The following is a 24,393-nucleotide window of genomic DNA, read 5'->3' as shown; positions in this document are numbered from 1 at the left end:
AGGAAACTATAATTTCTCATTATCAAACCGTCTGCTCTATACCATCCTGCTGTACCTTCGAACTGTGAGCCTTATTCACAATCACCTTTTTGTCTTAAGCGCAGGTGTATATGTATTTTGATGTGACAAAATCACACCTAGTTGTCAGCAGTATAACATCTTCCTAAGGTGATGTAGAGAAATCTAAAGCAGATTGAAGGGTGCCTAAAAAGTTCTCATCATGTTAAATATTAAAACCTTGAATGATTTCACTTTTAAAAGTTCACACATTTAAGTTAGTTGGAAAATCAAGTACCTACTTGGGTTTCACCCAAAATATTTGTTCGCTTTGTCCAAAAGAGCCTAAGGCACTGTTTCCTGAATTTAAAACTCAGAAGCCATTTTTCCATGAAAACATTGTAAAAAGTGGTTATGGAGTTTCTTGGTTGACATGTGAAGGTAATTATTATCTTCAATAATATATCTATGAGAAAATGTATTCAGAGTGCCCTAAAATGTCAGGGCAGGTCATTCTCCCCATTCTAAGTCAGAGCCCTTCCTAGTCTGCAACCACAGGAGTGTTGGGGACTGAAGGCACCAGTGGTGGTTCCTGTGGCCAGAGAAGAATTTTTAGCAGGATAGGGTGTTGAATGAGCATGGCTATGGGACTGGAACGGGAGTCAGGGGGCTGAGATGCCCAGGGTGATAGGGATGATAGGAAATGGCTGGGGGAAATGATACCCCCCAGGGGCCTAAAGTTCTGACCTCATCTTCACCAATCCCCTGTGCATGGCAGAAAGTGGGGGGGGCGGAGCAGTGGCAGTGGTTTTCTCCCTCTGAAGGGATAAGAACTTTGTGGTAGCAGTAACAGCAGAGGGAAGGGGAATTCCTATTTTAGTCTAGATGGGGTCCTATTTGCATGTGTGGGACATAAATAAGCTGGGGACCTGTCTGTGATAAGTATTTTTTTTTATCTTCTTAATTCTGGCTGCAAATGATCAGTGATACCTAAGAGAAGTTCTTATAAAAAATAAAAGATTATGTGAACATTTGTTCAGTGAACAAAAAGTTATCGAAGGCTTATTTTGTATAAAACACTGGCTATCTTAAATTCCTTTAAGAACTAATTGGGTACAAAGCAATGTAGTAGATATTTTAAATGGCAAAGTATATCCTAATGGCAATGTTTCTTAACTCCAGGAGCTTCCAGTAGTGGGGAAGTTAATATTCTCTACCTTATCTGATGCGAATTACTGTAACTGTGAGGATGTAGAGAGAGCATGGTAAGCCTTTAGAGGATGGAGAGGTCACTTCTCCATAGAGAAGTTGGAGAAGGCACTATGGACATAGTGGTGTTTGAACCATGTACTGAAGGATGAATATGACATAGATATAAGGTAGGATATTCCAGTCAAGGTGTAAAATGAATACTTGGATTAGGTTGTTTTCAGTGGGAACAAAGAATAAAGCATAGAAGTGAGAGATACGAATGTAGAGTCTATAGGTCTTAGCAGCTGGTTGGATAAAAAGAGTGAAAAAATGTTATGATTTTTGAGCTGGAGTGATTGTGAAGATACTAAGATTGTGACAGATAGAGAAAACATAGGAGAAAGTTTGTATGCTTCATTTAAGTCAAATTGAGACTGAGCAAACTTTTCCGTCTATTTAGGTAGACAGGTGCAGCCAGCAGTAAGGAATGAAGGACCGGAGCTGTGGAGAGATGCTGGGGCAGAGAGTTTCAAGTCCTACAGAAATCAGGGGTTGGATAAGATCACCAACAGCTCCAGATGGTAAAAGGATCAGAAATACATCTTTGAGGGGGATATCTTTCCTTTACGGGACAGGAGGGGGGAAAAAGGTGTTCAGAGAGATGAGGAACAGGGAATTACAAGAAAATGTGGTTATCATTACCACAAAACAAAAAGATTTAGTTTCTTGAGCACAAATAAGAATCTACCTCCTAGATTAGTAGCAAGAAACTTTTTGGTAACTTTTAAGAGAAGAATTTTAATAATGTGATGAAACTGGGTGCCAGATGGCAAGGGTCAGGGAGCAAGACTGGGTCAGGAAATGGAGGCTGCATGGAAAAGGAAAGAAAGAAACCGTTTCACTGTGAGAAACACTGTTGTAGGTCAAGGGACAAGACAGAACAAAATGCAAATGTGAACAGGTTGCTGTCCTACACAAAAATATTCCGTGGCTGCTTAAGGTTTAAAAGATACAGTTCCTTATTTTTTCTTAATGTAGATTTTCTTTCTTATTGAGATATAATGTACCATAAAAGTCTCAATTTTAAAATATACAATTCAGTTTTCAGTATATTCTTAGAATTGTACAACCATCCCACTAACTGATTCAGAATATTTTCATCACCTTCCATCAAAACTCCATCCCGGTTAACAGTCACTCCCCATTCACCCCTCTTCCCAGCTCCTCGCAACCATGAATCTACCTTCTGTCTCTATGGGTTTGCCTATCCTGAATATTTTGTATGTAAATGGAATATTATAATGTATGCTTTTTGTGTCTGCTTCTTGCACTTAGCATAATGTTTACAAGGTTTACTCATGTTGTGGTATTTATCAGTACTTCATTCTTTTTTATGGATAAATAATATTCCAATGCATGAATACACTACATTTTATGTATTTTTTCTTTGCTTGGTGGGTGTTTAGGTTGTTCCTATCTTTTGGCAATTATAAATAATGCTGTTGTGAACGTTTGTGTGCAAGTTTTTGTGTGAACGTGTTTTTATTTCTCTTGGGCATATACCAAGGTGTGGTATTGCTGGGTCATATGGCAACATAAACGTATGATTAACATATGATTAAACTGTTTTCCACAGTGGGTGTCCCATTTTACATTTCCACCAGCAGTGTAGGATGGTTCTGAGTTCTTCACATCCTTGTTAACATGTTATTATTTATCTTTTTGATTAAAGCCATATTAGTGAGTGTGAAGTAGAATCTCATTGTGGTTTTGATTTACATTTCCGTGATGATTAATGCTATTGAGCATCTTTTCATGTGCTTATTGGTCACTTGTATATCTTACTTGGAGAGATGTCTATTCAAGTACTTTCCCCAGTTTTTAACTCAACTTTTATTGTTGAGTTGTAAGAATTTTTTATATATCTTGATATTAGATGCTTAATGGATAAATGATTTACAAATATTTTCTCCCTTTATGTGGGTTGTCTTTTCACTTTTAGATAGTATCCTTTGAAGTTCCCATTGATGGGCCATCTAAAGACCTCCAGATCTGCTCCCAATCGCTCTTCCAGTTTTACCTTTCTTGAGCTCTCATTCTACCCATTCTAATGAGATGCATTCATTTTCTATTTTTTTTTTTTAATTTTTTTTTTCAACGTTATTTATTTATTTATTTTTTTTGGGACAGAGAGAGACAGAGCATGAACGGGGGAGGGGCAGAGAGAGAGGGAGACACAGAATCGGAAACAGGCTCCAGGCTCCGAGCCATCAGCCCAGAGCCTGATGCGGGGCTCGAACTCACGGACCGCGAGATCGTGACCTGGCTGAAGTCGGACGCTTAACCGACTGCGCCACCCAGGCGCCCCTCATTTTCTATTTTTGAAAACAACTAAGTATGGTCACCATGATAATGCCACTCTCCCTATTCCAAAACATTTCTCATTTCCTCTACAACTCTCTCAATCCTTGGTATCCTGTAAAGCCCTCCTCAAATTCTGCCTCCTTTTTGGAATCTTCATTGACTGACAGTCTTAGCTTGGGGTGCTCCCTTCCTTTAAATTCTTGCAGTCAGTACTTTCTGTTGTTGCTACCAAACATTTGGCACTTAGCATAGGATTACATTGTCTTATTCTTAACAATTTTTTCAGCATACATTTTTACCCAGATGAAAGTGGATCTTTTGCCTTGCATATTTATGTTTAAATGTTTGTCTGAGAGAGAGAGAGACAGAGAGAGAGAGAGAGACAGAGAGAGAGAGAGAGAGAGAGGTTTTTATTTAAATTTGTTTTGGGAACAGCTCTGTAATTTACCTTTAAAACAATGACACATGATTGGCACTAAATCAATTCTCTCTCACACAAATTCATATTTATTCCTGATATTAAATATGTTTAGCAAACTACCTTTCTTCAATAAAAATAAACATTTGCAGTTTAAGTTCTGAATGTGATTCTCAAAGAATATTGGTAGGAAAACTGATTCCACAAATTTTAATACTCAAAATGGATTTACTGCAATTTATTAATATTCTTTTAATTATATTTATTATTGCATGAAAGACAATTAGGGAAACATCTGAAAACACAGTTATTTCCAGTGTTATGATGAGGCTGCCTTTCTGAAAGGAATATTATAGAAATCAACCATTAATGTGGAGATTGGAAGAACAATCTGAATATGTGATGGCTTTCAGCAGGAATACTGAGAAAGGAGTGAAGATTAAAACTAGGCCATAGTCCTGGAGGAGCAGGTTATGGAGGGTTTTAATTTTGTCTGACTTTGTCTAAAATGGTGGGAGATGTCACTAATAAATGATACTTAATCCATGGATAAATATAGAGAAAGGAGCAAAGAATAAAACCTGAAGTGATCAAGAATCACATCAGAGAAGGATCAGAGAAAACACACCCCCTTTCATATTTCTTTTCATTAATCAATTTATTAATTTTATTTTAGAGAAAGAGAGTGCACAAGCAGGGGAGAGGGCAGCGGAGGGGAGAGGGGGGGATTGAGAGAGAGAGAGAGAGAGAGAGAGAGAGAGAGAGAGAAAGTATTTTAAGCAGGCTCAATGCTCGGTGCAGAGCCCGACGTGGGGCTCGATCCCACAACCCTGGGATCATGACCTGAGCTGAAATCAAAAGTCAGATGCTTGACCAACTGAGCTACCCAGGTACACTTCATATTTCTTTATTTTAACTAGAAAGGTAAACTCTCATGTTGCATCTTCACATTGGTGATGGAGAACATAATATTGTCTTTTTCTCCTTCCTGGAAAATTGTCATGTTTATGTTTGGGATTTAAAGCAGAAGAAAAAAATGGGAATTGGATATTTACTTTCTCTGTAATCCGTCTCTACCACATTAAGCAAGAGGTTTTACATATAGCTGAGGAGGCCATGTACCTGCCAAAAGAACTCAAGGCCAAGATCTTGGTATAAATGACAGATAAAGAAAAGTATTTATCAAGATAGTTTCCCTACTCGCTCCCCTGCCATTCCCTTACCGAAGGGGGAAAATAAAAATTTTCTTTGGATGGAGTAAGAGAAAGTGGGGTGTTAGACAGAAAAGCAGGGATCTACAGGTCACTGAGCAGGGACCCTGCCTCCTGCCATCTCCTTAGGCAGACTCTCAGGGCAGAGGAACCGAACCTCTGACATACCTTGCAACCTGAGCAATGAAGATGCATGTCTTGTCTTCTAGGAAGTGTCTCAGCAAATGACAAAGCCTGGAATTCCTTATACTCCTGGTGTGGTATAGCAGCAACAGAATGCCTATGATGACAAGATTATGTCAGGCCTGAAAAGAGTCTGAGATAATCCACCAAAACTTGCATTTCCCAGACCAAGAGTAACCTGCTGGTATTGCACATTTTCCTGGTCCCTGAGGGAGGTATGCAGAAGTCAGTCAAGGGAGAGTAGGCAAACCCAGAGACTTCACAATAGTAACAAAGAGGTGCTATAGTGGAAGGCAGATTGGAGCACACAATTCAGGAGTAGTGGTATATCATTGATGGTTGTCACCATGGAAGGAGATGATAACTGAGGACTAGATGTATTATATGAACATCCCAGAGGATGTCATGGTAGACAGATGCTAGGTGATGATTAGAGCTCTTCCCCAGATGCATGGATAATACAGAAGCACCTTAGATTGTAGACGTTCCTCTAGGGGAAAGAGGAGGAAGGGAAAGTTTATCTGTAACTGCCTAGGATTACATTTCTGTCATGGAGGGAGCAGTAGTATACTGGTAAATGTTTAATAGCTGGTTGTCCTGCAACAAAATGAAACACAAAAAAATTCAAATTTATAATATTTGATGATTTCCATGGAGTAAGTACTCCTACCACAGCCAATTTCAAACTACCAACCTGATGTCACAAAGTATGAACCTGAGAGATGAAAATAATCCAGCTTTTGTGTTTGTACAAACCCATTCTACCATATTACTGGAGGAGTGTGTCTGAACATAAAGTGAGGTGTTACAGAAGAAATTAATAAAGTTATAATTTTTACACATTCAAATACAGGGGTTGAAAAATTGTAGCTGTTTTAAGTGATTGGATTAAATCAGTTTTGATCATTGCTTTTTTGGTCATTAATTTCACATAATACTCTTAAACTTCACTAGCAATTTGGATTAGTTTTTCCAGATTATTTGCAAAGGGAGAGCAAGGGGAGGTATTTATTCTTGCTTGTTTTCCCTTCCTACTGCTTGATTGTACAATGTGATTATTGCTTCTTTAACCATTCTTACCATCTTCAAAGGAAACTAAAGTTTCTAAATATTTCTGAGGCTAAGAATGGGTCATAGCAGATGTTGGTGGAAAGAAGCAGAAAGGAGACAAGATAGGAGTGTGCAGTTAGAACAAGGCAGAACAACATTACTTTTGGAGGGACTGTGGGGCTGCCATATGTTGCCAGTTTATGATATTCTAGCCTCTCAATTCCTTAGGAAAGAGACACCACCTATGTCCCAGGAGTTCCTTTTTGTTGAATAGCCATATGATTCCTCACACATTTAACAGCATGTTTCAAAAGTTTTTAAGAGCTAAAATGGATTGCAGTAACCTTTCAGCTCTTTATGATATCCAAGGATTTAGTTAATAATAGGGTTCCTTAAAGAGCGAGTCTTCCATGGTGATGTTTTTCCATTGACATGTTAGAAATGGGAAAGCTAGAAAAGAAGATGCTTAGTTAAATAATGAAAGTGGGTAGTGAACTTTATATATACCCTCTGAGAAAGTAACATTATTTCTCTATCATATTTGACCATATTAACAGGAATAAAAGCCTAATGTGTGATAATAAAAGGGTAATAAAAGACAATTGCATATTTATCAGGAAATTAGTTGTGATGACTCATATAGCTTCTCAGTTATAATATTAAAAATACACCCAGGATTCCTTATAGGATTACTATAAAAGCTGAATGAGTTAAATTTCTCCAGGCAATTTTCAGCACTAAGAAAAGAGATGCCTTTTCAAACTAATGACTATTTCATAGATGCAGTAGAGAGATATTCAGCATCTGTAATTCTCTTTGGCCCAAGAGTGAAGAGATAAGTAGTAATCATGCCTTCAAGGTAGAATTCATAATCAAATCCTTAATTAAACTCAATATGGAAAGTCCTTAATAAATATCAAAATCTGACTATCAGATTTTCTGGCAAATATTTTTATGCTGTGTTCAGTATCTACTAGCTGAATATCACCGTGGAAAGAATTAAGCCTTTCTTTTTATCTAGGGGGTACTTGGGACTATCAATGTCACATTTAAATGTAGAAGCATCCTATATTTTAATAACACACCTTCCTATTATCCTATTTTTGCTTTACACATATTTAACACTTTTCAGAGGAATTTCAATTCATTTTAGTATTTTAAAATTTATGTTCATTATTTATTAAGTGAATATGTGTGGCTCATTCTCTCTTCAAGGAGTTTTTAATCAACTCTCTTATTTGTTCAGACCAAAACACCTCATGGTCTTTCTTGGCTTCTCTCTTTCATATCCCACGTCTGTCAGCAAATTCCATCAGCTCTACCTCCAAAACGTATCCAGAATTCTATCAATTCTTATCTCTCCTATTGCTACCTTGGCACCAAGCCAACCACACCTATCACATGAATTGTGATAATCTCCTACCTGGACTCTTTGCTTTTACCCCTGCCCCAATGCAGTCTATTCTCAGTATGCAACCAGAGGATCCCATTCAAACAAAAGTCAGTTCTTGTCACTCCTCTGCTCAAAACCCTCCAATTGCTTCCCAGCGTATTCAGATAAAAGCCAGATCCTTTATAATGATCTACAAGGTTCTTCATGATCTGAATACCGCCATCTCTCCACTCCCAACATCCTCTACTTTTTGACCTTATTTCTTGTTTCTGTCCCACCCCATCCTCCACTCCCACCACCTCATATTCTGTCTTCCAGACACACTGACTTCCTGGTGTTTCTGGAACATGCCAGGCATACTCCTAATTTAGACTGCCCCTGCTTCCTCTCTTATTTATCTTCATGGGGAGATCCCTCACTCGTATAGGTCTTTATGTTGAAGTTATGTTCTTCATGATGCTTTCCCTGGACACCAGTATCTAAATTTCAACCCCCTCCCTGACATTGCATATCTCCCTTTTTTGCGTTATATTTTCATTAGCACTTTTCAACATTTTACATATTGTATAATTTATATATTTACCTTGCTTACCGTATCTCCTCTAAGAGAATGTAAGTTCCATGGGTGCAGAGATTTTTGTCTGTGTCATTTTTGTATCATCAGTGCCTAGAACAGTTGAATAAATATTTGTTAAATGAATGAATAAAATATTTCATTTATGTGGATTAACCTTTATGAAACATGAAAAAATATTTAAATGGTGCAGGATTACCTGATGTGCCTATATTGTTCTGAGAACAATGAGAACACGCAAAGGACAAGTGCATTTTTTTTTTTTTTTTAATCCTTGGAAGGCAGTTTGAATTGCTCAATTAGGACAAAACATCATCTTCCTGATACCAAGTACACACGTTTCTAGAAAGAAGAAGGGTGTCAGATCCTGCTTGAAACATGGAATAAATCTATGATAACCATCTTTGAGTTTGAGATCCCTTGAAATTTGGTGAAATGTTTGGAAATTAGAGTAGACTACTAGAGAGGCAGCATAGTATAGTGGTTAAGAGAGGGGCTCCAAAGTGAGAAAACCTGAATATGTATTGGGGTTTGGGGTGCTATGTCTATGACAATTTTGGCAAATTGTTAAATTCACTCATCTCAGTTTCCTCATCAGCAAAATGAGGATACTTATAGCACTGCTTTAATAGGGTTGTTCTGAATATTAATGAATTAATTCATATAAACCACTTAATGCAATGCTTGAACATAGTAGGTGCTCATAAGTTGGAATTAGTATTTTCATCATTATTATTTTGACTCTAAGCTCTATGAAGACCAGGGCCATCAGGCAAATCAAGGGACAATGTGCCCTGGAAACCAGAGTCAGAGAAAGATATTGAATTGGAAATGGATCCCTGGCATCTAAGGTAGAAGCATGGTAGGGGGTTGGGGTGGCAGGGGATAGTTTGGGGAACATTTCACAGTGGGGGGTTCTGAGGCCAGATGGGTTTTCCGATAGTCATCACAGACTGTCAGGGAGAGGATGGGAGGGGTGCATTCCAAAGCCCCTAACTTGATTTTTCCTGAATTTCCAATATTCTGTGTCATTTTTGTGTCAGCAGTGCCGATATCCTGGTAAAATGGTGAAACAAAGGGAGTGAGGTCAGAGTAGAGGGTCAACTGACAGCAAAGGAGAAACAGTGTTTTTTCTGTGACTGGATAATGCTATTTAGTAGGAGAAATGCATAAAATATTCCCATTAAAAAAATAGAGAAACTGAGAAACTAAGAAGTAATGTGAAATAAAGAAGAAGATACAGTCAAATACCCAGATGACGCGCCAAAATTCTATCACCCATTTGATGTTTTTGAATATCTTGGTATCTAGCATTGTGTAGGTAAAATATCCAGCTGCTTGTCTAAATTTCTCATTTTTCATCCAGATGTTTCCATTTCTTACTGTACGTGGATATATTTAATAATATTTATAGTTTAATTAGGCACTTATGAAAGCAATTATGAAGTTTGATTGGATATTCATAGTTTTGAAACTATAAAGAATGGCATAAAATGTTTGTACTGCTATAATAAAATTCTATTTTTATTTTGCAAAGATGTACTTGATTTTTCAATAGAAGAAAGAACTTAAAAAATTCAGTGTAATAACAAATTTGACACATCTGTTCCCTGTACAGAATCTTAGAACTGTGGGGCTGGAATGCACTTTCGGTCACAGACTGGCTATGACTGAGGACCACCTCTGTGAGATGAGAGTTTGGGCAGGGGAAATCTGAGATTTGTATGGAGCTGACAGCTAGCTTCCTGAAGCTTTTGTCAATTAATCTTCTTTCAGAATCCATCTTCATCCTTTTCCCTCAGGCCAATCCTATAATATTTAAAGTCAACTTTCCTGTTCTCTTACCTTCTCCTTTGCTCAGACAATATATCTTTTTTCCTGCTATCATTCTTCACGTGATCTGATATTGAAATGATGTTCTACCCTAATCACAATCTTCTGTACATACATTTCTGTATTTCAATTTCCTGAAAACTATAACACAGTAATACATACAATACTTTCCCTGGAGTGTGACCAAAACAGAATAAGGGAACTATTACTTTTCTTATTTTGAACTCGTTGGATATGCATGCAGTCCACCTATTCACCAATGTTTCTGAAGTTACATTTCAATGTTGATTTCTATTATTTGATGTTAATCAATACAGCTAGATTCTTTTCATGTGAGTGGGTTTTACTTTCTATTCCCCATCCTATTTGGGGGCTTTGGTTGTACACCACCATTGAGAATGTGTTATGACTTTTCTTCCTACTACATTTTATCTTGTAAGCTTCTGTGCATCATTCAGCCTGTTCAGAAGTTTGAGTTACCATCACTGTGTCAGCTGAAATGTCAAAAAACAGGGTTTCTATGTCTTTTATTTTTTAAAAATAATTTTATTATTATTTTTTAATGTAATTTATTGTCAAGTTGGCTAACATACAATGTATACAGTGTGCTCTTGGTTTTGGGCGTAGATTCCCATGATTCATCACTTACATACAACACCCAGTGCTCATCCCAACAAGTGCCCTCCTTAATGCCCATCACCTATTTTCCTCTTCTGCCCTGTACCACCCCCCGATCAATCCGCAGTTTGTTCTCCGTATTTAAGAGTCTCTCATGGTTTGCCTCTCTCTGTTTGAAACTATTTTTTCCCCTTCCCTTCCCTTCCCCCATGGTCTTCTGTTAAGTTTCTCAAGTTCCACATATGAGTGAAAACATACGATATCTATTTTTTTACAAGGCATTTGATTAAAATTTGAACAAAAAATAAGCTAGACCTATAGTATATCCTTGGAGATGTCTCTTTTGGCTGATATCAGTGAGGATAGTCTTGGAACCATTCTTTGGTTGTAATCTCTGGAGGAGATTGTATTTATTCAGAGTCTGAGGAAAAACTTTGGAAATAAATAGATTTTGCTGTGGAGCTTACTTGCTGTTAAGCACCTTCAAAGTTTCATTTATTGCTAAGAATTAACATCTAATTAATTTGTTAAAATGTTTCAACAACAGCAAACAAAGTAGGTAAAGAAAAAAGCAAAAAAAAAAAAAAAAGCAAAAAAAAAAAAAAAAAAAAAAAGATTGGTTGTTGCCACGTGCAAGAAGTGAAGTTGAATTGTGCCCTGATTAATTGATTAAGGATGGTTCCTGTGGTGAATAATTAAGTTCAATAACTGTCAATATAATTTGCAATCAATTATCACTTATAAAGCCAGCCTATAGCAATCTCAGTTTTACATGCATCCTAATGCAATTGCCACATTAGGAAGCACTACTTTCCACTTCTTTCATAATGTCCTTTATTCAATGAATCATATTTGAAACCTCTCACTTTTTTTTTTTAATTTTTAAAAATGTTTTTATTTATTTTTGAGACAGAGAGAGACAGAGCATGAACAGGGGAGGGGCAGAGAGAGAGGGAGACACAGAATCTGAAACAGGCTCCAGGGTCTGAGCTGTCAGCACAGAGCCCGATGCACCGCTTGAACTCACAGATTGTGAGATCATGACCTGAGCTGAAGTCGGATGCTTAACCGACTGAGCCACCCAGGTGCCCCAAAACCTCTCACTTTCTATTACACAAGGTACCTATCTTTCACCTTCAGAAATTGCCTTAAAGTTTTTTCTTTTTTCTAGAAAGTGCACTGTGATTAGTGGTTGTAGTCAGAGGTCATCCAGCCTTTGGTAGATTGAATTTCTCACAATTTATTCACTTTCCTGTAGAGGTATTACGCATCCACATCTTTGCCATGACCTTATGGTAGGTTAAGGATATTTTCCTGCCCTCTGATGTTGGGACTTTGTCATGTGACTTTTTTTGACCAATGGAGTGTTAGCAGACATTCCATAAGCAGAGGCTTGAAATGTGCTCATGTTAGATGGTCTTGTCCTCTTGTGCATCATCATAAGAGCTTGCCCAGGTTGCTCCTGCCCTTTTAGTCTGGATTCTAGAATGAACACTATGGAACAGAATTTAGCCCAACCTGCATCAGAGCTCAGTCCAGTGAGACCCACATCTGGAAGTGAAGTCATCTGATGAGCCCATTTTAGATTATCTGAATCCTAGGTGACTTGAGAACTCATGAGCAGGAGAATAAATGTTTACTGTTACATGCATAAGCTTTGGGGCTGATATAAAAAAAAATGCAGCAATAGATAACAGCACAGCTTTTCCTATCAAGTACTATTTGTTAATTTAAGTGGGATACTCATTGTCTACCCTATCACCTAAGTTTTGTTAACAGTTTATCTAGTCAGAATTTAGCTACCAGAAATCTCACTTATCTGTAACGGCAGCCAAGAACTAGAAGAGATAAAAAGGTTCGCTGAGTGGCCAAAGTAGATAAAATGTCCACACACTAACATTCATACATTTATTCAGAGAAGAATTCTTCAGACACTCACTCAGGTATATTTATTCAAATTTTTACATTCAATATAAAATCTTTGTTAAAATCGTGTCCTAATCATGACAGTGTGTAAGAAGCAGTGTAAAAGTGAGACAAAGGCTGTTACATCAGGCATAGGAAAGGAAATACAGAGACAGCTTATGGCTTGATAGTAAGTGGGGAAAAATGACAAGTATAGTAGTTGGGGATTTTCAGTGTGGGGCCAGAAAACCCACCTACCTTTATAGGCCCTGAGAGTATCATGGCTTTCCAAACTGGCCTCCAAACTGAGGTTCATAAAGATGAATACTTTGGGGCATAAGGTAGCATGCGAAGGGTAGAAGAAACATTGGACTCATTTGCAACATCTTTCTGGAACTTTTTTTTTTTAACTTTATGGTAAATTAAAGTAGTAGGACTACAATGATATAAAGCAAAATACATTATTCTAAAAGTGAAAGAAAATACAATCAAGATATCCAAATAATGACAAAATATACTCACAAAACCATTCAAGTGAGAGAAAAATGGACTCCAGAGGAAAAGCTGAAGTGCCAGCATGAATAACAGGCCTGCTTCCAGATCCTTTGGGTAAATGGAAGATAAGCTTACTCTTTGGAAAGCAAATAGCACAAAGAAGTCCAAGTGTTACACACAGCAAGGACTCAGAAATCAGCTAGAAATATCATTCAGATCTTTATGGGAGAGTTTTAGGGGCAAACTAGAAAAAGTCTGAAGATTTAAAAAGTTCTTGATATATATTCTTGGATTGACTCTCCAGACTAGTTTTATTATTTTATACTACCCAAACTCATCAAAATATTATGAGAATGCTAGCTCCCCCAAAGTCACTAACTGGGAATTAGTTTAAAGATCTAATCAGTTTAAAGATCTAATAATCAGTTTAAAGATCTTTGCCAGCTTCTGGCTTTTAAACAAAAACTCAGTTGGAGGAGGTATAGTCTTCCTCATCAACCTATGCTCTGAATTGTTGCCCACCACCATGGGAGCCTGGAGTTTTACAGAGCATGATCTAGAGAAATTGGCCTAATTTGTGCCATCTTGGGGAAGTCTACAGTCAGTCCATTGGAAAAGAGATTTCCAGAGAGGATAGGTTCATTTGAATGAACATTATAGTGATGTATGGTGGTGGAATAATCTGACATAATTTGAACTTTTGAATAACCAACCACAGTACAATGTTTGAAAAGCTGTAAAAAAGACTTCCTCACAATTTGCAATTGAAGATGGAGACTTTTATAATTCTGCCCCAAAGTGTTCCATTTTAAACATCTTATAGGTAAATAGAAGGAAATAGCATGTATTTAAATTGGATTTGTTCTCAAACCTGTTTCAACTTGAGCAATTGCTGCAATAAAATTTCATTTAATATCTTTGTTTAACTGCCATTGGTAAAAACCCTACATCTGAAGCTATTTCTAAAACTGAAGATTGAACATAATTGATATTAAGTACCATTAAGCTCATTATTGGTCTTGTAAAGATATTTCTATATTCTCTGGAACGGATATCATCTCAGGGAAAAGAAAGTTAATCTCTTATGTGTTTCTTCAATTCTATTCATCAGTCTATGCCATGTAATATGCTACCTGCTGAGTACTAGAAAAATGATGAACAAATCCAGTACCTGTCCAGAGGTGAGTGGCATATGTACACATACACAAATAATAATGCATTGTGTAGTGTTATAATAGACACACATGTCATATAAAGTGCTTTGGAAACACAAATGTTAATAATTTTGCAGTTATAGTAGGGGGAATGGAGTAAGAAACACTAGGGAAACTAATAAGAGTGGCATCTCATCTGGGCCTTATCGATGAATAGAGGTTTGTCAGATAAATAAGGAGGTGAGGAGTTTCCAGGTAATGGGAAGTGTCTGTCCAAAGGGATGGAGGTCAGAAAATTCAGGGAACAGTGTGAAATTTAGTGTGCTTACAGATAGAGTGGCATGAACGGGGAAAGCCTGGACAGGAGTCTAGAAATACCAAAGCTGTGGTCAGGCTGTGAATTGCATGTTTATTTGTCTGCTGAATATTGAGTTAGAATGTACTCCTCATTCAGGGTGCTTGGGTGGCTCAGTCAGTTGAGCATCTGACTTCGGCCCAGGTCACGATCTCACGGTTTGTGAGTTGGAGCCCCATGTCAAGCTCTGTGCTGACAGCTTGGAGCCTGCTTCAGATTCTGTGTCTCCCTCTCTCTCTGCCCCTTCCCTGCTTGTGCTCTGTCTCTTTATAATAAAAAATAAATAAACATTAAAAAAATTTAAAAAGAGAATGTGCTCCTCATCAAAATCCTAGAGTTGTAGGATAAGCTCTTACTTCATTGCGCCTGTAAAGGATTGCATTTTCTTTCTTCTAATATGTATATAAAAAATATATATGTATTTAATATACATATATATGTACTAATACTTAGTATGAAGGTAGCATTTCAATTTGCTAGATTTTCCTTCTTTTACTAAAGTTATGATTTTGAAAATAAATTTGAATACGTTTCTTTCCACCAATATTTATTTGTATCTGATTTCTAAAAGAAACATTCAGTGTATGGATCTATAGAAATGTGTGTGATTTTACTGAAATATATATTTCTACAGAACCATAATCATTTCTTTCAGATCTTTCCTATTCCACAATAAAAAATCCTTAAAATGAATGACAAGCCAATGGTGTCGTATTATCTCTACTAGGGATTCTTAGATATTGTTTGTCAGTGTTTGAATAGTACATTTTTACATGGGAACAAGCAAACTGTGGGCTCTTAACAAAGAGCATCTCAGAGAATCCTTTGGATGATGATGAATTTTATCTTTGTATATAAGGTTATGCTGGGTGATTTCTAATGCATCTTTCTCTTTCTGCCTCTTTTTGTCCTCCTTCTCCTTACTCTCTTTACTTCTCTATTTATCTGCAGGGTGGCCATAATGTCTGATAGCATACTAACTATATTTTATTATGTATTACAATATCAATAAGACCTTTTATTAACCTATGTCTCCAGACCTGCTAGCTAGTCAGAGCTTGACTCTGCCCTGGCCACATTCTCTCAAAGTATTTTCAGCTATATGTCTAAGGGTAGGTGCTATATATTTCTATTGGCTGTTCTATGCTCTTCTGGCAGTGAACTAGAATACTCTGCATAGTGTATGTGTAGCTTCTCTCAGTGTCCTAGGTATAGCTGTGACCCAAAAAGGAGTTGCCAAGGGTGCACTCCCCTCTTTATGAATACTCTCCAGGTGAGGCTACCACTAGCTCATATGGCACCTTTGTAATATTTGAAAAAAATGCCCCTTCTTCTAGATGAACATAATTCAGGGGCATGGATTGGGATGGAATACAAATTAGGTTTGGAGTACCTTGTGCTGAAAACAGACTACATGATTTAACATGATGACCCTGCCTGCATTACCTAGTGCCAGGTATCCTCGGGGCCCTAATACTTAAGAGAAAAATCCCATTGCCCACTTTTGGCTGAATACCTATTACTTATACAAGTATAAAAGTTATTAACACACTTACCAATATGTATATTTAATATACATATATATATATGTACTAATAGTATGAAGGTAGCATTTAAATTTGCTAGATTTTTCTTCTTTTACTAAAGTTATGACAAAACTTTGAAAAATTTCACCCCATCTGTTTCTAATATTGATTATTCTCAACCAGAAAAGACAGTGTGAATTCATGAAATATCTTGGTCAGTAAAGCAGATGGTCTTAAGAATCTATAGAAATTCAGTTAGCATCCAAAAGTCCAGAGGATGAAGACTTATGCTGCCTGGCTAAGATGAGAGGGAGAAAATGTGCTCAGAAAGTCATATAACAATACTAATTTCAGGTTTACTTCTGTTTCACATTTTCCCCCCTCTTTGTGATAGGCAGAATAATGGGACCCCAAAGATCTCTAACCTCTGGAACCTGTGAATGTGTTAACTTTCATGGCAAAAGGAATTTTGCAGATGTGATTAAGGTTAAGGACTTTGATTTGGGGAGATTATCCTGGATTATCTAAGTGGGCCCAACCTAATTAAATGGATCCTTAAAAGAACCTTTCCTGACTGAGTTGAGAGTCAGAAGGAAACATGGCTATGAAAGAATGGTTAGAGGGCAATACGGTGTTGCTAGCTTTGAAAATGGAAGAAGGGAAAATGAGTCAAGGAATGCGGCTGAACTCTAGGAGCCAGAAAAAGCAAGGAAATGTATTCTCCTCTAGACCCTATAGAAGGGATGCAGCCTTTCTGACATCTTAATTTAATTTAATTTAATTTTTAAAGTGTATTTATTTTGAGAGAGAGAGAGAAAGGCAGGGGGGGAGGGGGCAGTTAGAGAGAGAGAGAGAGAGAAAACCCAAAGCAGGCTCTGAGCAAACAGTGCAGAGCCCAATGTGGGGCTCAATTCCATGAACCATGAGATCATGACCTGAGCCCAAATCAAGAGTTAGTGGCTTAACTGACTGAGCCACTCAGGAGCCCTGTGGCATCTTGATTTTAGCTTTGTAAGATCCATTTCAGAACTCTGACCTATAGAACTATAAGATAATAAAGTTATATTGTTTTAAGCAACTAAGTTAATAGTAATTTGTTACAACAGCAGTAGAAAACTAACATTTTATGTGCACGGTACTAAATTACATATTGCAGGTTTATATTTATTTTGAGATACATCTTTCAAAGATTTTATGGCACTAAAAATCGAGATTCTTTGAATTTCAGTGCATCAAAGGACACTATCAACAGAGTGAAAAGGCACCCCACAGAATGAGACAAAAGTATCTGATAAGTGGTTGACATTCAGAATATATGAAGAATCCCTATAATTCAACAAAAATAACAAAAACAAACAAACCCCATTAAAAAATGGGCAAAGGACTTGAACAGACATTGCTCCAAAGAAGATATGCACATTACGAGTGAGCACAGAGAAAGATGTTCAACACCATTTATGATTAAGGAAATGCAAGACAAAAATCACGAGATAGCACTTCACACAGTCAAGCTGTCTATTAACAAAAAACCCCCCAGAAAACAGCAAGTGTTGGTAAGGATGTGGAGAATTGGAATGCTTGTATATTGTTGGTAGAAATACAAAATGGTATAGCTGCTATGGAAAACTGTATGATGCTTCCTCAAAAAATTAAACACAGAATTACCATGTGATCCAGAAATTCCATTTCTGAGTATATACCCAAAATAACTCAAAGCAATGACTTGAACAGACATTTATACACCTGTTCATAGAAGCATTATTCACAATAGCCAAACTGTCTATTGATAGATGAATGGATAAACAACATATGACATATACATACAATGGAATGTTATTTGGACTTGAAAAGGAAGGAAATTCTGCAACATGGTTGAACCTGAAGACATTATGCTAAGTGAAATAAGCCAGACATAAAAAGACAAAAATTCTATGATTCTTCTATGAGATAGAGTAAACTTCTATGAGATAGAAAAAACTTCTATGAGATAGATAAAACTTCTATGAGATAGAGTAGTCAAATTCAGAGTCAGAAAGTAGAATGGTTATTGCCAGGTGTTGGGGGGGAGGAAAGAATGGAAAGTTATTGTTTAATGAATACAGAATTTCTGTCCGGGAAGAAGAAAAAGTTATGGAGATGGCTGATGGTGAATTCACAGCAATGTGAATATTCATAAAGCCACTGGACTATATACTTAAAATCGTCAATTTAACATATATCTTACCATAATAAAAATTAATATACTTTGAGTAAAAGATACAAAATGAAATTAGTCCAGGCATGTTTGAGAAATGGTAAAAAAAAACATAGCAAGAGAAGGGGTCTTTGTAGAGCATTGGTTCTCAACTAGGGGAGATTTTTATCCCCAGTGGACATTTGACAATATCTGGAGACATTTTTGGTCTTCAGAACAGAAGTGTTGCAACTAGCATCTAGTGGGGAGAGGACTGGGATGCTGATAAACATCCTACTATGTACAGGACAGCCTCCCACAACAAAGAATTACCCAGCTCAAAATGTCTGCAGTGCCAAGGGAATCTTTTTGCTAAATATTTAAGCAACTAAGTTTATGGTAATTTGTTACAGCAGCAATAGAAAACTAATACACATTTTATGTGCACAGTACTAAATTACATATTGTAGGTTTATGTTTATTTTGAGATATGTCTTTCAAAGATTTTATGGCACTAAAAATCAAGATTCTTTGAATTTGCATCAAAGGACACTGTCAACAGAGTGAAAAGTGAAATCACTAGTGAAATATCACTAAAGATACTGGGTAATGTGGTTGGACAGAGTTGGAGGGAACTGATGAGAAATGTCTTAAATGCTAAGCCAAGAAGCTTAGAGTTTGTGCAATAGGTAATATATTCTATAAGGTGGGAGAAAGGGGACTTAATGGTAATTGAGAAAGATTAATCATGGGAGAATGAGTTAGATGCAAGGAAGCATTAAAGGCAGGAGACTAGGCAGTTGTGGTAATGTAGTACAATGTGGCAAAATCTATAATGCTCCATGTTGTTGCATGTGACAGGCACTTTTCTTAAGGGCTTTACATGGATTAACTCATGGAGCCCTCATAAAACCGTATTTCACAGAAGAGAAAATGAACAGAGTTAAGTGTGTGCAAGGCTGGTAAGGAATGGAGCTGGGCTTTGAGCCCAGGGAGTCTGTGCTACCTCCTTTTCTATGTTGCACTTTTTTTTTAATGCCTAGTTACATCTTTTTTTCTGTCAACTTGGTTGCAAAATTGGGTTTTCAGTTAAGTAGGGTGAGGGGATCATTTAGACTTCACTACCTCCTTTCTAAGTAGATTGAGCCTGAGGAAGACTGAGAAAGCTGGTAAGACTGAGTTTTAGAAAATTGCTGGGAGGGAAGATTAGAATTAAGAGTGGGTGAATTAAAAATATAGGTTGGAGGAGGTGAATAATCAGTAAGAGATTGCAATTTCTCACCCACTAGCTCTCAAATTCTGACTCTCCAAAAGCTTCAGCAGGCTGTAGATGCCATTCCACTGACATGCATCAAACTTGAAAAACAGAATCTAGGCCAGGATTGTCACTCCACCTCCCACTCCCCAGTAACATTCACTCATCCCGAACACTTCCCACTCAGTAATCTTTTCCCATGAAAAGAAAAAAAAGATAGCCATGCCCTGCTGTGATGGCCTTGTGTGAGCTTGTTTAGGGAGTGGAGGGGTCTGTGTTACTGAAGAAGGAGACAGGAGAGGGAAGGGGCTCTTTGTTTCAATGAGAACAGGTCACATTCACTGTTTGCTGGCTCTTTGCAATCAGTATTGCAGTTTGCCATAGCTCTGAAGATCTGGAAAAGACTGAAAAGCTGCTGGCCCAATTAGTATTTATCCCTGAAGAGGTTTAAGACCAGGAATACAGCTGTTTTAGTCTTGATTCTATTTCTAATAAATTCTGTGATCTTGGGCAACATTACCATATTCATCATTATTTTCCTGGCTGCTTTTGCATGTAACATCTACTTTCTTTTGATATTTGTAATAGGCTGCTGGAGTAGGTAAAGCAGATATTACCATTTTTTTCTGATAAGAAAAATTGAAGTTTCAAAAGGGTAAGTGATCTACTTAGGGTCATCCAGCTATCAGGTGACAAAACTGGGACATGAGTGTGATTCAGTTCGACTCACTTCAAATCCATTTACTTCTCCAACTTTACGTGCATAAGTAGTATCTGGAGACTTTACTAGAACACAGATTCCTGGGACCTACTCCAAAGTATGATATGTGTAATACTATAGAATAGTACTGATGGTATCTATTGCTGTAATAGCTCTATTATCTATAGTAATTTAGTAGGCCTCGGGTGAGATCTGAGAATCTACGGTTCTAACAACCACCCAGGTGATATTAATGGAGCTGCATTATGGGCCATTTTAAAAGTAGAACTGCTTTATACTATACCGATGAACCTCTTCATACCTCAGTTTCCTGATCTGTAAAAAAGGGATGGCAATAACTGGCTTTCTTTATCTCTCAGAATTGTTACTGGGATTATGGTGAATTAAAAATGGCTAAAACCACTTTGCAGGTGTTCCTATAAAGAGAAACTGTCTATCTCCTTACCTGCTGGATCAGGGCTGGCTTGATGACTTGCTCCAACAAATAAGATATGGTGAAAAGTGACATGTGACTTTCAAGCAAGACCATAAGTGGCTTTGCGGTTTCTACTCCTGTTTTCATGGAACCCTGAAGCCACCATGTGAAGAAGCCCAGGCTAAACCTGGTGGTGACAGAGCCCCAGCTGATGACCCATACATGAGTGAGGCTATCCAGTATCATCCTGTCAGCTAAATGAAGCCACATAAGGGAGCCCAAGAGAGATTAGCAGAAGAACTGCCTCCTTCACCTACAGGATTATAAGAAATGATAAATTGTTGTGCTTGAGATGCTTTGTTATGCAGCAACAGAGAACTCAAATGGGGATAAAATGGATAATGATTATGAAAATATTTTGAAATTACAGTAATGCCTCTGCAAATTCTCTAAGAATAAAGCTTTTTCATAATAAATAATAAAACAAGCTGTACTAAAAATTAACAAAGCAGATAAAAGATTTAAAATCAAGCAACTAGAATAAACATTGAATAAAAATGAAGACATACTAATAAAAATAGACAAATGAGCAAATGAATAGGAGAGAAGAGGATTTTTCTGTCCACCAGTTAGTGTAGAGGGAGTAGTAGAGTTGGAAAATAAGTATTTTGCAACTACATGGTGAAGACTGATTATAGCAAGAGTCATCAGTGGATGCTAAATCTAGGGAGACAGTTTGATAAAGATGATGTTATTCATGCAATAACATAATAATGATTGTTATTCATTGAAAAAGGAAAATCCTTAATCACACAGTAGGAAAATCATACAATACCATCACTGGGGAACCAAAATTAAAATCGCCAATTGGTGTTGATGATATTATGTACCTCTGGATGTGATAACATGAGTAGGGCACATCTCATGGGATGTATGACTTCCAACTCATGAGGAAGCATTAGAAAAACTCAAATTGGGGGATAGTCTATAAAATAACAAGCTTATGTTTTTGAAAAATTAAAATGTCATGAAAGACACAGAAAGATTGCAAAATTGCTTCAGGTTAAAGGAGACTAAAGATACATGACAGCTAAATGTGGTACATGATCCTTGATTCTATCCTGTGCTTGAGGAGGAAAATGCTTTAAGGGACATTATTGAAACATTTGAAAAGATTGGAATATAGATGGCAGATTAGATAAAAATCTTGTATTGATGTTAAATTCCCTGAACTCCATTATTGTACCGTGGCTGTAGGAATATTCCTGGCAGTAGGAAGTGAACATGATGTATACATTCTACTTTCAAATAATTTAGAAAAAATACATCACACACATGCACATACATGAGACAGACAGCGAGTGAATGAGCATGCAAGAGAGAGATGATAAAGCAAAATAGCAAATGTGGCAGAATGTTAAAAATGTATGAATTTTGATAAAGTGTCTATGAGAACTCTTTAAGTTATTCTTGCAACTTTCCTGTGTATTTGAAGTTATTTTGAAACAAAAAGTTATAAAAAAATGTATAGGTGATATGCATATATATTTTTTAGGTGAATATATTTTTCATTTCCAAGTGAAGGGGAACTTTGTGAGCTTCATACAGGGAAGAAAAAATAAATTATTGATGGATTTGACCACATTAAAAAAAAAGCTGTACAATCGGCAATATTAAATGACAAGATACAGGCTAGGGAAATATTTGCAATAGAAACGATATAAATCTATTTAAAGTTGTAAATATGAAGAGCTTATACAAATCGCAGTAGATAAATAAAGAATATAGATGCACGCATGGGAAGGGATATAATATGCCCTGAGACCCAGTAGCCTCAGATCATGGTGCTCTTTTTGTGATGATGGAGGAGCTGTGGTGGGAAGGGCACATTTCCTCAGATATCCCTTGCACTGGTGCTGAAACTACCTGCCTTCTGAGCCCACTTTCCACTCCTGAAGAGCTACAGGTTCTCTGCAGACATCTTGACTCTGCTAACACCTGGCAATCTATCTGGCCATCTACCTGTTGGACCATTCTTGGATTGCCACCTCCAAGCAGCATACACCATGGTGGTCTCCTGCCTCCTGTTTACAAAGGTTGCAACAAAGGATCCAGGACCCATGATGTTCACACCTGTCAGCACTGGAGGCCATAAGTGCTCACTCTGCTTTTCCTACAGCTGGTAGCCCCATCAGGCCTGGTTCAGGGCAATACCTGATGAGGAAGCACAGGCCTGAGAAGTAGAGATTTGTCCCAGAGCACATAGCTGGTAAGTGGCTGAGCCCCCGTAGAACCCAGGATGGTCATCTTCAGAATGTGCGCTCAGTCCCACTGTGTTGCATCATGAAATAAAACATCCTTTCAAAGGGTGCTGCACTCTTCCTAGTCATTTCCTGGCTTCTCCATCAGATTGTAATCAGATTGTCAAAATCCATCCACCTTGGTTCTCATCTGGGAGATGCCTCGGATCACACACTCCCCTTTGTCTCCCTCTCTGTGGGAGAAATCACCAGCAAAAGGGTCAGCATTCGAGGTCACAGTGTGGGGAAAGAAGGTAGAGCCACTCTAGTGGCCAGCTGTCTGGCCAGGGCAGTCAGGTGAGGGTGGAGGAGACTTTTGTTGGATTTATTTTTACATCCTTTGCAGAACATGAAAGAAAACAGCTTGCAGCAGTGCTACCATTTATGGAGTTCTTCCTACATTGCTAGATTCTATGCCAGTCACTTCACATGTGCTGTCTTATCTTCTTGAGCCCTCTCTACCATCCTGTGAGGTGTGGCTTTCCAAGCCCCAAGTTTTAACAGAGGGGTGAGGATGAGAAACTGGTACCTGAGCCAGAACTTGAGGGCATTCTTGCCTGTTTCCAGTTGGGATCTCCCCAGAATCCTGGCTCTTCTAGGTCATGGGATCTGAGGCCTTCATCAATTATCCTTATGACAAGCTGTAAATAAAATGGCAAATAAAGCTAGAGGACCCCGTCTCTCCTGGTGGCCACTCCTCTTCCCTCTGAAGGAAGAATCTGAGCTAAAAATAATTAGCATCAGAAAGGTCTCCATTGAGCCTGGTTCTGCCTGGAAACTAATGGGCCTGGTGCTTTCACTCCTAGGACACTGGCCTTCCTCTCCTCTCCTGGGTACTGGGAAAAAGCACTTCAACCAGAGCTTTTTCTTTCCTCTTGGGTCCTGCCATCTCTACTGCCTAGCATTTTCCACAATCAATGAGAAAGATGTCAGGTCCCACCTGGAAGGCAAGGCAAGGCCAGGAAGCTACTGGGGTGGCTTTTTATCTCTCTGACTTGCCTCTTTCCTCTTTGCTTTATCATCAGCACCATAAAAGGTAGGCAGGGGTGGCTAGAGGGGTATGGAGTAGCCATAGGGTCTCAAAATTTTTTCATTCTCAGATGAAAAGAGGGGGAAAAAGACTAAAATAGGAGTGCCATTCTTGGGAAAGAGTAGCTTTGCTTGTTTTTAAAGGCACTGCATTTCTTTAGGGAAGAAGAGTAGCCAGCTATTGCTTTAAAACTGGTTCTTATAGGGGTGCCTGGGTGGCTCAGTCAGTTAAG

General features: G+C 37.8%; 1 long non-coding RNA gene across 2 annotated transcripts in view; it reads right to left on the bottom strand.

Moving 5' to 3' along the window:
- The window catches only part of LOC122239571, an 85,415-nt gene that overhangs the window by 12,161 nt on the left and 48,861 nt on the right, over nucleotides 1-24,393 (bottom strand). The window contains exons 4-6 of one of the 2 annotated variants that reach the window (XR_006218773.1): nucleotides 8,581-8,723; nucleotides 8,391-8,474; nucleotides 5,350-5,461 (exon numbers count right to left, since the gene is read on the bottom strand). This is a non-coding gene — a long non-coding RNA (uncharacterized LOC122239571). The remainder of the gene's footprint in view (nucleotides 1-5,349; nucleotides 5,462-8,390; nucleotides 8,475-8,580; nucleotides 8,724-24,393) is intronic. The other variant, XR_006218774.1, reaches the window with a different exon arrangement.

This window comes from Panthera tigris, chromosome B3, assembly GCF_018350195.1.
Source record: "Panthera tigris isolate Pti1 chromosome B3, P.tigris_Pti1_mat1.1, whole genome shotgun sequence".
Classification (NCBI taxonomy): domain Eukaryota; kingdom Metazoa; phylum Chordata; class Mammalia; order Carnivora; family Felidae; genus Panthera; species Panthera tigris.
The sequence above is the reverse complement of the archived record's forward strand: the minus strand, read 5'-3'. Positions and strand labels throughout refer to the sequence as shown.